The following is a 14,052-nucleotide window of genomic DNA, read 5'->3' as shown; positions in this document are numbered from 1 at the left end:
ACATATTGCGACTGCATTGCCAGAGCTGGGGTGGGCAGTTTGTATGATGCAACTAGACCATGGGCCGGCAGTTTGACACCCCTGCCGTAGGTAGTCACAGAGTATTGTTAAGCCTTTCTTCTACAAGTGCATAGCACCTGAAATGTATCACGCCAATATTTATATTGTTACCAAATACCAAGAACTCTGTTGCCTAGATCATGTGGCGACATACAGGTGAGAATGCAAGGGTATGCATGCTACTCTAGTCTTTCAAAAGCTCAAAACTCAGTTTTCAGCATTAGGGCAATTAAATTCATTCTCAGCTTTATAGATGTTTTAGAAAAGTAATCTCATCCATTGATTGTTGGAAACCTTAAGCACCTCAGCCTAATGTTAATAGAACTGCATTTTACTTAGTGAGGGAATCATTAATTTGAAGATCTGATGCATCAGATGAAGTTTGAGTGGTTGTGCATTAATAAGGAACTTGGAAGTGGAGTGGGTTGAAATGTCAAAATATACATTTTTAGTTCAAACATTTGCCTTTAGATGGCAAATTACAAGCTAATGCTCTCACTTTGTTTTAGTCAACCGTAATGTTTTAAACTTTTGTTTGTTTTACTTGACACAATGATGTGCCTTTACTAGCACAAAGAACCTACTGGATCAATTTTCCACATTTAACTTATGTAATTGCTTGGCCAGCCCTAAAGAATTCACTTTATTGCTCAGTATCTTCTGCTAAGTTTTCTTCCTATTTTGACTGGTAGTATGCCAGATAGCCATAAATGTTGATTTCATATTTTTTTCCTAAAATGTATAATTCCTCATGGAAAATGAAGGATTAGAAAACATCTCTGAGGTTATCTTGCCATGTTCTGCACGTCTTGCTTTTCTTCCAGCAGCAGCTTTGAACCACTCACTATCTAATGGACTCAATATTCAAAATGGAAGTAGTTGCTGTGGAGGTAGACATTTTCAGGAAAGAACCAAGAGGAGTCTATTGCTTTTCCTACATTTTTCATTCTTAATTTTTGCCCCAAGTTGACGATGATGATGATGATGATAATAAATAATAATAATAATAATAATAATAATAATAATAATAATAATAATAATAATAATAATAATAAACAACTTGGAAAGAAACTGCAGCTTCCTGCAATAACTCCAGCAATGCTACAAAAAATTGTGCTACTTGGAACATCTTACATTTTAAGGAGGTACCTGGTTGATACCTAGGATGCTGGCACCAACCCGTGTCAACTATCAGTGCCAGTCAATTTGAATGTTCAGTTGACTGAGGATATACTACTACTACTACTACTACTAATAATAATAATAATAATAATAATAATAATAATAATAATAATAATAATAATAATAATAATAATAATAATAATATAGAGTTGGAAGGGACCTTGGAGGTCTTCTAGTCTAACCCCCTGCTCAGGCAGGAAACTGTATACCATTTCAGACAAATGGTTGTCCAGTCTCTTCTTAAAAACCTCCAGTGTTGGAGCATTCACAGCTTCTGGAGGAAGGTTGTTCCACTGATTAATTGTTCTAACTGTCAGGAAATTTCTCCTTAGTTCTAGGTAGCTTCTCTCCTTGATTAGTTTCCATCCGTTGCTTCTTGTCTTGCCTTCAGGTGCTCTGGAGAATAGCTTGACTCCCTCTTCTTTGTGGCAGCCCCTGAGATATTGGAACACTGCTATCATGTCACCCCTAGTCCTTCTCTTCATTAAACTAGACATACCCAATTCCAGCAACCCTTCCTTATGTGTTTTAGCCTCCAACCCTCTCCTCATCTTTGTTGCTCTTTTCTCTTTTTGCAGTATCAACATCTTTTTTATATTGTGGCAACCAAAACTGGATGCAATAGTCCAAGAGATGAATTTAATCCATTCCATCTGTCAGGAAATGATGTTTTATTTCAACATCTCTGCAAAGTAGTGAAATGCTGAACATTTTCAAAGGTGGTAATTAATAGCACTAAGACTAGGAGGGGGGGAAGAAGGAGAATGATATTTGTCCATCAGTTGTATTGAATGATTTGGTGGCTTCCCAGTCATTTCAAAGAGGAAATTAGAAAGTGATGCTTGATGCTCAGCTATCTTTCAGCCCTGATACTGCAAATCGGGGTTTGCGTGTGTGTGTGTGTGTGTGTGTGACCTAATGGAAGCCATTTATATTAGTTGGTCCAGCTAGGATGAGATAAGATTGGCCGCATTTGGAAGAATTGCAAAGGAGGAAAAACACTTATTACTGAAGAATTCTAGCTTAGACACAAATGGAATCATGAATTACCAGATCATGGAGGCTGAAGGCCCTCTCCCCATGAAACAAGTCATCAGTCTTTAATGAGGTTGTAACCCTGGATTTATTAGACTCATTTCACACAGAGGACTTTTAGGTGCATAAGTTCCATTAGCTCTAATAGGATGTGCACAATTAAAGTCTTACATGCAGTGCAAGAGATGAGAATTTATCCCCTGGGATAAGGAACAGTTGAACCTCAAACAACTCTAATGGCTAGCTCAGCTGAACATTGTGAACACACGCCAGAAGACATGAAGTTGTGAAGTGTTGTCAGTTTCATTGCAATACTAAGAAAATGAGGAGGTAATGAAGGGAAATTTTATTAGCTTGCAAGTCTTGTGCTTCTATATAAATCAGAACAGATTGATGCCATGAAGTCCAGCCTTACATGAATTATGTAAAAGAATTAAAAATATAAAATGCCTACCATACTTTGGGGCAATGTATGTGCCTCAAATGCACTCTTTAGGAGAAATGTATACCAAAATGAATATGTTAGGGTTTTTTGTCTAAACCTGGGCTGATATATGGCTTATACGTTAATGTGAACATGTAAAAATATCCTGTTACATCTCAATCAGAATGCAAATATATACAAATATGGAATCAATGAAAGTATTTTTCCCCGATTCTGCAATATAGTATGCAACTAAAAAAAAACAAAGGCATAGACAAATACATGTTAGGTACAATAGAAATGGACTCAAAAATATTGAAAATTATGCGAAGCAAAACTGCATATAATAACAAAAATATATTACAGAAATGTGTCCATTAGAGTAAATACGCAAAGTGTGTATCTTTGAGAAAGTAAAGAAGAAGAAAAAACTCATGTTAGGAAAAAGTTCTTGCAAAAAGGTACTTATTAGGAAAACGAATACCACATTTAGAAGTTTTGGAACATGTAAGAACTCTAACCAAATCAGTACAAAGTACTGATTTACCAGAACACACACTTTTGATAAAGTTCTGAGTAGATCCGTTCATCATTTTCATTATCTACAAAAGTAAATGTATAAGAGAAGAGCAGTCAGAGCTGGAAGGTGGGATTAAATGTGTTATGAGTTTGGAGTCATTATGTTGCCATAAGAGGCCTATGTCCAGCCCTCCATGAATTACATTGACTCTTATCTAGCACCAATTTAGCTTTGACCGTTAGTGGACTAGACTATTGTATATAGATAGCAATAATAGCAATAATCAGTGGTGGGATTCAAATATGTGAACAACCACTTCTCTGTGTGGATGTTGCTTCCAGAAGTCTACCCTGGGACTGGGCCACAAAAAATTACCTACCAGTTCTGCTGAACTGGTGCGAATTGGCTGAATCCCACCACTGGCAAAAATGCACTCTTCTGTGCTTTGAACTCAAAAAAATACTCTTTGTTATTTGTGCCTGATAATATGGGGTTGGAGGCATGTTTGAGAAGTGAAGTTGGAAACCAATGCTTCTATTCATAACATATGATTTCCATTTTGTAAAATAATAAATAAATAAATAAATAAATAAATAAATAAATAAATAAATAAATAAATAAATAAATAAATAATATATATTTTTAAAGATCTGTGGGGTGAAGACGTTTGGTGCCACCAAGCAAATTATCTGCAGGTACTTGGAAGAGCCTAGGAATATAAGATCATATTTATTATTATTAGATTTTTTATCTCATCTTTATGTTTAAATTAAATATAGAACATGTAATGAGTACAATGCTCTGTTCATAAAAATTTTGCATTTAATTTTTCCATCAGTACTGTACTAAGGCCATCCCTCCACTGTAACTATACTGCCAAAAAAAGTACCAGCTGCAAGGGAGGCATAGAATACTAAGATGTTAAATGTTATATACTGTAACTTCGCATATTGCCATGCAATCTCTGAAGAATAGCAACTTTAGATATACAATTGATACAGTACAAAATGAGGACTCTACCCCATAAAATTGGTTTCTTTTTAGCAATATTAGAAAATTCATTCTTACGAAACAGGAAACCAGAGGGATTTATAAATTCTTAAATATATATTTAACTTTTCTGGCAGATTATATTAGCAGTGTTTTAAATTAATAAGCACATCTAATTTCAGAGTCAAGACCGAAATTCCAGCCTTTACATTCTTCAGTTTAAATGAGAATACCGTATGGCATTATATTTTTTTAAGAAGGGGGACAAATTATGTAAAATCTTATCAAGGCTAAGGGTAGATATTTTTTAGCTAAATGAGGTTAGCAAAAATGCAACTTCTTTGCAAAAGGAATGAAAAAAGTCTGTAATGGTTCTTTTCTCAATACTTTGGAATTTTGCCTTATTGATGAACATTGTGATCCAGGGTAAAATGGGGGATCAAACTGGGATCATGGTGAAACCTGCTTTCTTCTCTCCCTCTTTTCCCTTCCAAGTAACATTTTAGATGACCTATTTTTTAAACCTTTCTGCACATTGTTCAAGCTTAATGCTATACTAAGTGCTTTTTTTCTAAAAGAAAAAGGTGCCGGAACTCACACATGTCATACAACCCGCCTTGCCTACCCTACAAGGTTCCATCCAAAAAAAGTGCTGGAACTCCGTTCTGGGCGTTCTATGAGAAAAAAAGCCCTGATGCTATCTATGTTACTTTTACAATGCCAGCTTCTGATCCCATGATTTGATGTTGGTTTGTTTCTAGCAAAATCATAATTTATTGGTTTTGGAGGATATCATGTAGGGTTGTAGATATAAAATGGAAGCTACAACCACTAACTCCTAATAGTGCCATCAGAAGAAGAAAGAGAAGCAGAATTCATCATCTTGAGACTCAGCATGGTGGTTCTTATTACGGCAAATAAATTATCATTTGATGGTGTTGAATTCTAGCTTCTACCACTCCAAAGGCACATAGGCACAAAAGCAGCTTCAGGAACTTGGGTTTGTTATCTTTATGTTTGTCATACAAGAAAGAGATTATTGTTAAGCATCCCATACCAAAAAAAAATCCCTAAGTATTCCAAAGTACACCATTATCAAGAACAACAAGAAGAGGGGCAACTAGAGAGGCTGCAAATGAAAAGATGTACAACAAAAGCCACCAATATTGTTAGAAATGTTCAAGTTCTCCAACAATCATGAGATGTATGGCAAATAGATTTAATATTAATAATAGCTTCTGCAAAAAAGCTGAAGAAACAGTGGGCCACCTGGATAACTACTGCAAGAATATTGCACAGACTGACTACAAATAATGACATGACAAAGTACAGTGGAACCTTGATACTCAACTGCTTTGAAACTCATCAAATTTGGTACTCAATGCATTTTGATGTGGAAATTATGTTTCAGTTCTCATTGTTTGTTCAGTAGTTAATGCACAAGCTGAACATATCAGTGTTGGCTGCCTTGTGATTCACTACACTATTCTTTATGAGAAAAAAATTATTTGGTACTCATCATTTTTGGTACTCATCATGCCTCCTGGAACCAATTAACAATGAATACTGAGGTACCACTGTAGCAACAATGGTGCGCTGGAAGACCTGCAAGAAATGCTGTTTCCCTGTAAGGAAGAACAGTGGGACTAGAAAAAGTCAGAGAAAATGAAGAAGCTAAATTGTTCTGGGACCTTGGAATTCAAACAACAGGTACCTGCAATAAAAAAGACAAAAAAACTCTGGATAGTGGACGTGGCAGTGCCTGACAATAGCAGAACAGAAGAGAAAGAACTGGAGAAGGTAACACAATGTGAAGATCTGCAAATAGAAATAGAAGGACTGTAGCAAAAGAAAGCAAAGATCGTACCAATAGTAATAAGAACCTTGAATGCATCCCTAAAGCAAATGGAGCACCACACGAACACCATTGGCAGTGACAAAATCACTATCTGTCCATTGCAAAAGCCAGCTTACATTCTGCGATGTTACTTTTAAGACGGGCATGTCAAACTCGCGATGTCATGTGTCGTCACACAACGTATCATGACTTTTTCCTCACTGCTGGCAATGGGGTGGGCGTGGTTTTCGGAGTGATGCATCCAGCCCACGGGCTGGCAGTTTGACATGCCTGCTTTAAGACATGAAATAACAACACCTGGCTATACCTCGGGAAGAACTTGATAGGTGCACAGATACAGTAGAAATGCCACTTTTGGTTAGGTTCCCACCAATTTTTCTTCTAATTTCTTTATAACTGTAGCCTTGTTCACTTAATAATACTACTTTATATCGCTTTCTGGGCAACCAGTCAACTCTTTGCACCTTTACTTTAATTTTATTACGTTTTACAAGCTCACTAAATGAAAGAAAACAAAAAAAAACCCCAACCAACTTGATAGCAATCGCATAACACACTGACAAATGTCCTCCTCTCAGCTTCAATACATGACATCAATAACTGAATCGTACTATGATCTGATTGACTACAATCAGATGAAGGAAAGCTACCTGATATCAACCTAAGCAAGTTGTGCTTCCTTTTTCTGGTTATTTGGCTATAACGTTTCATAGAATACAGTACAGATAATTGAACAAACTTTGTTGCATTACATTCTTGATTACATTACCTTTCCATTGATATATAATTTTATGGTATTACTCCCCCCAAAAAGTGGCGTTATTAGTCATCAAACCTCAAAAATACACTTTTCCCAAAAGGTTTCCACAATTTTGGCCACTACTGTATGTTAAATCCAGTCTGAAGATCTGGCTGATTGTGTGAATAATAATAATAATAATAATAATAATAATAATAATAATAATAATAATAATAATAATAATAATAATAATAATAATGATGATGGTGGTGATGATGATGATGATGATGATGATGATGATGATGATGATGATGATAGGTATAAACACTAACAAGATCAATTGAAATAAATTCTAAAATACTTTGAGAATAAAATAGTCAAACAGAAGAAGACTTTTGAGAAATGATAAGGCAGATGTTGCCAAAACAGTGGCCTAAACAGACTTTGCAATGGCTTTAAAAGATGAGATAAATCCACGGAACAAGAAGCTACAAGGCTTAGCTAGAACTGCCGTATGCTACTTTGGTGTATCAAGAGAGCCATGCCTGTACTTTCCAGGTGCAGGGGAATAATAGCACTGGCAGACAGGACTCATGGAACTTCTAGTTAGCCCTTTTGGGAAACAAGTTGTTGAACTGAACATAATTCTTCCATCTGCTCTAGCCAAGCGCTCCTTATGTCTTTATGCACTTGTATAGCCTGAGTGAGCCCCAGAGTGTAAACCAGGACAGGTCAAATTATTTCCAATTTGGGCTGATTGCCAGCTGTTACAAAGAAGCTTTCCAGTTCTGTTTACATATTTGATATTATAAGGTAAACGCCCAATTTTCATGGCTAGGCAAACACTGGCTCTCTCTCTTTTTTTTTTTAAAGGGGGGGGCGGGGAGGGAGGGAAAAAAAATCCTGCTTCTTATACTTCATGAGCAAAGCTGGGGTATGTAAGCCATCAAGAGCAACATATGCCTTATTATGACATTTAGCTGATTAAAATAGTCTAGACATAAACTGGAGATCTCAGTAATGTTTAAGCCTGGTCAGAAATGCATTTTTAAATTCACAGCAGACAGAGATAGCGAACAGAGACCACCTGTATTCCTGCCGGAATTCTGGAGGGAGGAAGTATCTCTCGAGTCACAAAGCGTGTCTAAAAATTTAAGGCTTTAAAACAAACAACAGCTCGTCTATGTGATTATTTCCCTTTCCCCCACCCCACCCCCCTCGACCCTCCTTCTAAAGATTTCAGCAGGCTTCCAAAAACGGCTGGTAATTTTTCAATCACTCTGAGCTGTTACTTTTAATAAAGCAAGGGGTCTGGCAGTGGATTTGGCTTACAACCTCAACGGCACAATTTTAGAACAGCTCGGAATAAATAGCAGCAGCCAGCCAGACGGTGGTGAAACATACCTGTGGCCGGAGGAGACGGGAAGCCGGCGTTTGGGCCGATGGTGGCATTGTGGCATTGATGGCCACTTGGGTGGGGTGGCATCTGACAGAAGCAACATTGCTCTCTCTGTTTGTTAGTTCAAGCTGAAGGGGACACCCCAGTCCAAGCTGAGAAGTAGAGACATTTTGTGTCTGTCCTTTCTTACAGATTATTTTTTTAAAAGTCGTTGCATTAAAAACATGTGATGTTATAATGCTAATTCAGGTGAAAGTGTTTGTTTGTTGTTGTTGTTGTTTTGTTCTGCTTAAGGCCAGATGGTGGAACAATTTTTCTGCGGTTGGCTATCTATTACAAGTAAGAAATTCCTCCAGGCAGCAGAGTTTTTGCAAAAGTTGGGGTTTTTCCCCCCTCCTGTGAACGTTTTAATTTTAACTTCATTTACAGCTAGTCCTCGACTTATGAAAACAATTGAGCCCAAATTTTCTGTTGTTAAGGGAGATGTTTGTTAAGGGAGTTTTGTCCTATTTTATGACCATTCTTGCCACAGTTGTCAAGTGAATCACTGCAGTTGATAATCCGGTTGTTAAATGACCATTGACTTTGCTGGCCAGAAGGTCACAAAAGGGAATCATATGACCTTGGGACACAGCAATGGTCATAAATATGAACCAGTTGCCAAGCATCTGAATTTTGATCACATGAGCATGGGGATGCTGTTGTAACTCTGAAAAACAGTCATAAGTCCCTTTTTTCCAGTGCTGTTGTAACTTTGAACGGTCATTAAATGAACTGTTATAAGTCGAGGACTACCTGTACTTAAAGGATTGATGGAATATTCCTCTGCGATATTCTTTGCAAGACAACAGAAAGATCACAATGACAGGCATTATTGATAGTTTAGTTTTTGTCTTTTTCTAAGGATCCCTGGGAAGAAGGTGTTTTTCTTTTGTTATTTTGGTGCAACCACATACTGAGTCAACATTTTCATTGCATTCTTGGCCACCATCACAGGATCATTCCCTATTTGGACAGGAATTATGTGATCAGACTATGACCACATTGTGCTGCAATAGTTGATCACTAGTTTTTGTTGTTTTGCCTTTAGCCATAGTATAGAAATATTGCAAGCTGCTCAGAGTCTCCAGAAATGAAGCAGCATATAAATAGAAACAATAAGTAAATAAATTGTAATAAGTAAATAAATAAATAACTGTGAGGGGATCTCTGAGTCCTACTGGGCAATCACTTAAATATGAGCCAGCAGTGTTCTGCAGCTGCCAAAAAAGCCAACACAGTGCTAGGCTGCATTAATAGAGGAACAGAATCAAGATCATGTGAAGTATTAATACCACTTTACAATGCCTTGGTAAGGCCACACTTGGAATACTGCGTCCAGTTTTGGTCACCACAATGTAAAAAAAGATGTTGAGACACTAGAAAAAGTACAGAGAAAAGCAACAAAGATGATTAGGTGACTGGAAACTTATAAAACATATAAGGAACGGTTGCTAGAATTGGGTATGTTTAGTTTAATGAAGAGAAGGATGAGGGGGGACATGATAGCAGTGTTCCAATATCTCAGGGGTTTCCACAAAGAAAAGGGAGTCAAGCTATTCTGCAAAGCACCTGAAGGCAGGACAAGAAGCAACAGATGGAAACTAATCAAGGAGAGAAGCAACCTAGAACTAAGGAGAAACTTCCTGACAGTTAGAACAATTAACCAGTGGAACGACCTTCCTCCAGAAGCTGTGAATGCTCCAACACTGGAAATTTTTAAGAAGAGACTGGATAGCCATTTGTCTGAAATGGTATAAGGTTTCCTTCCAAATTATTATTATTATTATTATTATTATTATTATTATTATTATTATTATTATTATTATTATTGTTGTTGTTGTTGTTGTTGTTGTTGTTGTTGTTGTTGTTGTTGTATTTCTCAGGTGGGAAGGGAGCTGGTTAATACACATATCTGTAATATTGCTGGCCTGGATCTGCATTTAATGTTTTGATGGCCACTTTAGCAAGAGCCTACTTTGTCCAAACTACTCTTACTCTGACACATTATTTTTGTGACACACATGACATATGGCTGTCCTTGCATGCTTAAATGTGAGGATGACTCTATCTCACTAGTTATCTTTACTTTGCAAATTGGCACTTTGCAAATTGTTTATTAATTGGCTTCTCTTCGTAAATAGCACATATTAAAGTAAAGGTAAAGGTTCCCCCGCACATGCATGCTAGTCATTTCCAACTCTAGGGGACGGTGCTCATCTCCGTTTCAAAGCCGAAGAGCCAGCGTTTGTCCGAGGACGTCTCCCTGGTCATGTGGCCGGCATGACTAGACGCCAAAGGCGCACGGAACACTGTTACCTTCCCACCGTAGTGGTCCCTATTTTTCTACTTCCAATTCCTTTGTATGTGTGGGGTGGTGGTGGTTTGTGTTTGGCTTTGAACAATTTCATCAAATAGTATCATCGCATGGAACCAGTGGTGGGATTCAAATATGTGAACAACTGGTTCTCTGTGTGGATGCCGCTTCCAGAAGTCCATTCTGGGCCTGAGCAACAACCGGTTCTTCTGAAGTGGTGCGAACCGGCTGAATCCCACCACTGCATGGAACACTACAGTAGACCCAAGTTAGGGTTGGTTCATTTTGCATTTTGAGAGCATCTCATAGACCTTTGCAGAACAAGACCCTGACGTGCTCTCAAGTAAGAAAAATGTGCCTGCTTAGAAAATGGTTCAAATAATGGAGAGAAAACCCACTTTACTAAAAGCCATTTAGTGAGGTCGGTTCTTTGCTATCCTCTCTTTTCTCCCTTCTTTTTCTAGTGGAAGTTTTCTACTTTCCCAAACATACCATATGACCACAGTCACACATAATTTTAACTTTTAACTTAATTTTAGCCTCTTAACTTTCTAGCTCAAATAAGGTAAGCTAGATTGTTATCACAATAATCAAGACAGTCAGTACATGTTTTCCTATATTCTCTTTCTTCCCTTTCTGCAGAGCAGAAAGATTGCAGAAAAACAGATTGCAGATTGCAGAAAAACAGAAAAACTCTTCTACACATTAAAAGACAATGTGACTGAGCTGTGAGCCCAGTGCTATGGGCATGTTATGTAAACAGCTTAGAGTACTCTCTTGAAATCTTTCTCTCCAATCTCTCCACTATGAGAGGGGAGGAGAAAAAAATTAAGTGTTCTGCAGACAGTCACTTCCTTGTCCAACTCCCCTCCCCCTTGGAGAGCAGAAAAACTGGAGAGGAAAACATTTCAAGAGAGTAAGCTATTTGCTCTTTTAGACATGAAAAGCAATGCAATCATGCCGGCAAAAGGAAAGGCTCAGGCAAATGAGAGCTAACTAAAGAGGACCTTTCTTTTATTTTGATTAATTTATTACCTAACTAAAGAAAGCCTCTCCTCTTTGGCTAGCTAACAAACAAATTAATCAACAGAAAAGCTAGTTTATTCTTTTAGCAAACGAGAAAATAAGCAAATGGGGGGAAAAAATGAACCATTTTACTTTTTTTTAAGCAAGAAGGCATGCAGATTAAACATTTTTTTTCTTTCTGTTTTTTTTTTAAGCAGTCTCACCATTACCATAAAACATACCACAGTGTATACTAGCTGGACTTTAAGACCAAAGAGATGGAGAAGAAAAAGAGCCACCAGGCTTATTAGATCCCTTGCTTTGGAACTGCATATTAAAGCAATTATTAAAAGCTCAGCTCAACAGGGGGTTCAGCAAGGGGAAAATCAATGTAAGCAGAATAGCCCTTGATCAGGAAAGAGAAATAAATTAGGTACAGCTGGAAAGAGTATAAGAAATAGATTGATTCCACTAGGATTTCTTCCCTCCATTTTTAGTCTTTACAAATTATAGCAGTTAGGAAAACTAGCACTTCTTAATTCCTCCCAGCACGTCAGGTTTTAATCCTCCTACTTACCAAGCCAATGTATACAACGCCATAAAGTAATGGCACAGGTTGCTTCACACTTCCTTGCTTCTAGCTAATGGGAATAAAACATAGTGCTTAGAATGATTAAATATCACAAGTCGGCGTGGAGGAGAAATATTTATGTTGTTTTGAATTTTTTTTTAAAGCAATTGCACAAAGGTATCACTCCTTATGGCAACTTTAATACACCTGGGAGAGTTTGTATTGTAAAATAGCCCAGGTTAGATTAATGCCGCAGTCTTAACCAAATTACAGAAAGCTCGAGAAGAGGCATGTATGCAACATGTTAAGCTTGATTTGTTTCTTTGGTTTCTTTAGGGATTTGTACGCTCTTATGAATTGAACCTAACTCAGTTGATTAGTTTTGGTTCAGAGTACAGGGCAAAATCAGGAAAAGGGGTTGATTCCATAATCAGGTTATGTATCATGTGAACAGAGCCAACATGAAGAGAAAAATGATTAGATCCATTATTTATTCACTAATAGTAGAACAAGGCTTTTGCAACAGAATATATCTGTTTTCCCACTAGCTTCATTAGCATGGCAAGGAAATGACTGGCAATTGGCTTATTTAGTTAGCAGTGGGCTTAGGTATTAACGTAGAGGAGGAAAGCAAAACACATTAGCACAATGGCAATAACTGTATTAATAGCATGTACAGCAATGAAACAATCTTCTCCATTGTTGTCCAGCTTTTGTACTACAGCAGTATTGTTTCCAATAGCTTGGACAAATTGTGGAAGTAATGCAATGGAGTTCCAGGGTCACAAGGAGTCCCCAAATCTCATTTTTGCTGTCACACATCATGCATATCATTCTCTGGGACACTGCAACCATCATAAATATGAACCAGTTGCCAGGCATCCCAATTTTGATCATGTGACCATGAGGATGCTACAATGGTCATAAGTATGAAAACCAGTCATAAGTAACGTTTTTCAGTGCCAGTGTAACTTTGAATGGGCACTAAATGAATGGGTGTAAGTTGAGGACTATCTATGTAAATCAAGCGCTTCATCTAGAATCCAGGTCAAGACTGTAGTTCTCCATAACATAGGGGATAGAAACAGTCACTGGCGGAGTTGAAGATACAAAGTATTTATTTATTTCTTTACAGTATATTTATTTATTTATAATTGTTTATATGGCCATCCATCGTCAAGCAAACTCTGGGTAGTTCACAACTCAAGAAGAAAGTAATATATGCCATCAGAAAAATAGTAAAACAAAAAAAAAAATGGAAAAAAAAAGGCCTGGCACCACAGCTAAACTTTCTGATGCAGCCACCAAAACAATCTCACCCTGCACTAGGGCTTGGTGGAAAACCCGGTTTTAATTGATTTTTGGACTCACTTGCTCGCTTTCATGTTGGAAGCAGTGAAGTACTTCTGGGTTGAAGGATTAGCTGGTGACATCACTGTTGCCCAGGGGACACCCGGTTAGGGGCTCTTTATATGTCCCCATTAACTTGCCCACTGAAGTGGTATTTTTATTTATTTATTTTTATTTTAATCCCATTTATATCCCGCCCTTCTCCGAAGACTCAGGGCGGCTTACAATTTAAGCACAAACCAATGTGCTTAGCAATAGCCTTCATTCTATGTATATGCCGGCTTATTAGGGTTTTCTCCCCCCAGCGGCATTATTACAAAGTCAGTTTATTGCCCCCAACAATCTGGGTCCTCATTTTACCTACCTCGGAAGGATGGAAGGCTGAGTCAACCTTGAGCCTGGTGGGATGCGAACCTGCACTAATTGCAGGCAGCTGGTGTTACTTAAGGAGGCATTAGCCCACTGCTTCACCAAGGCTCTATCTATCTACTGACAGTTGTCTGCTTTTGAACTGCTGGGTCAGCAGGAATTGGAGTGAATGACGGGAGCATGCCCCATCATGC

The sequence above is a fragment of the Vipera ursinii genome, assembly GCF_947247035.1.
Source record: "Vipera ursinii genome assembly, chromosome: 3".
Lineage (NCBI taxonomy): Eukaryota > Metazoa > Chordata > Lepidosauria > Squamata > Viperidae > Vipera > Vipera ursinii.
The sequence above is the reverse complement of the archived record's forward strand: the minus strand, read 5'-3'. Positions refer to the sequence as shown.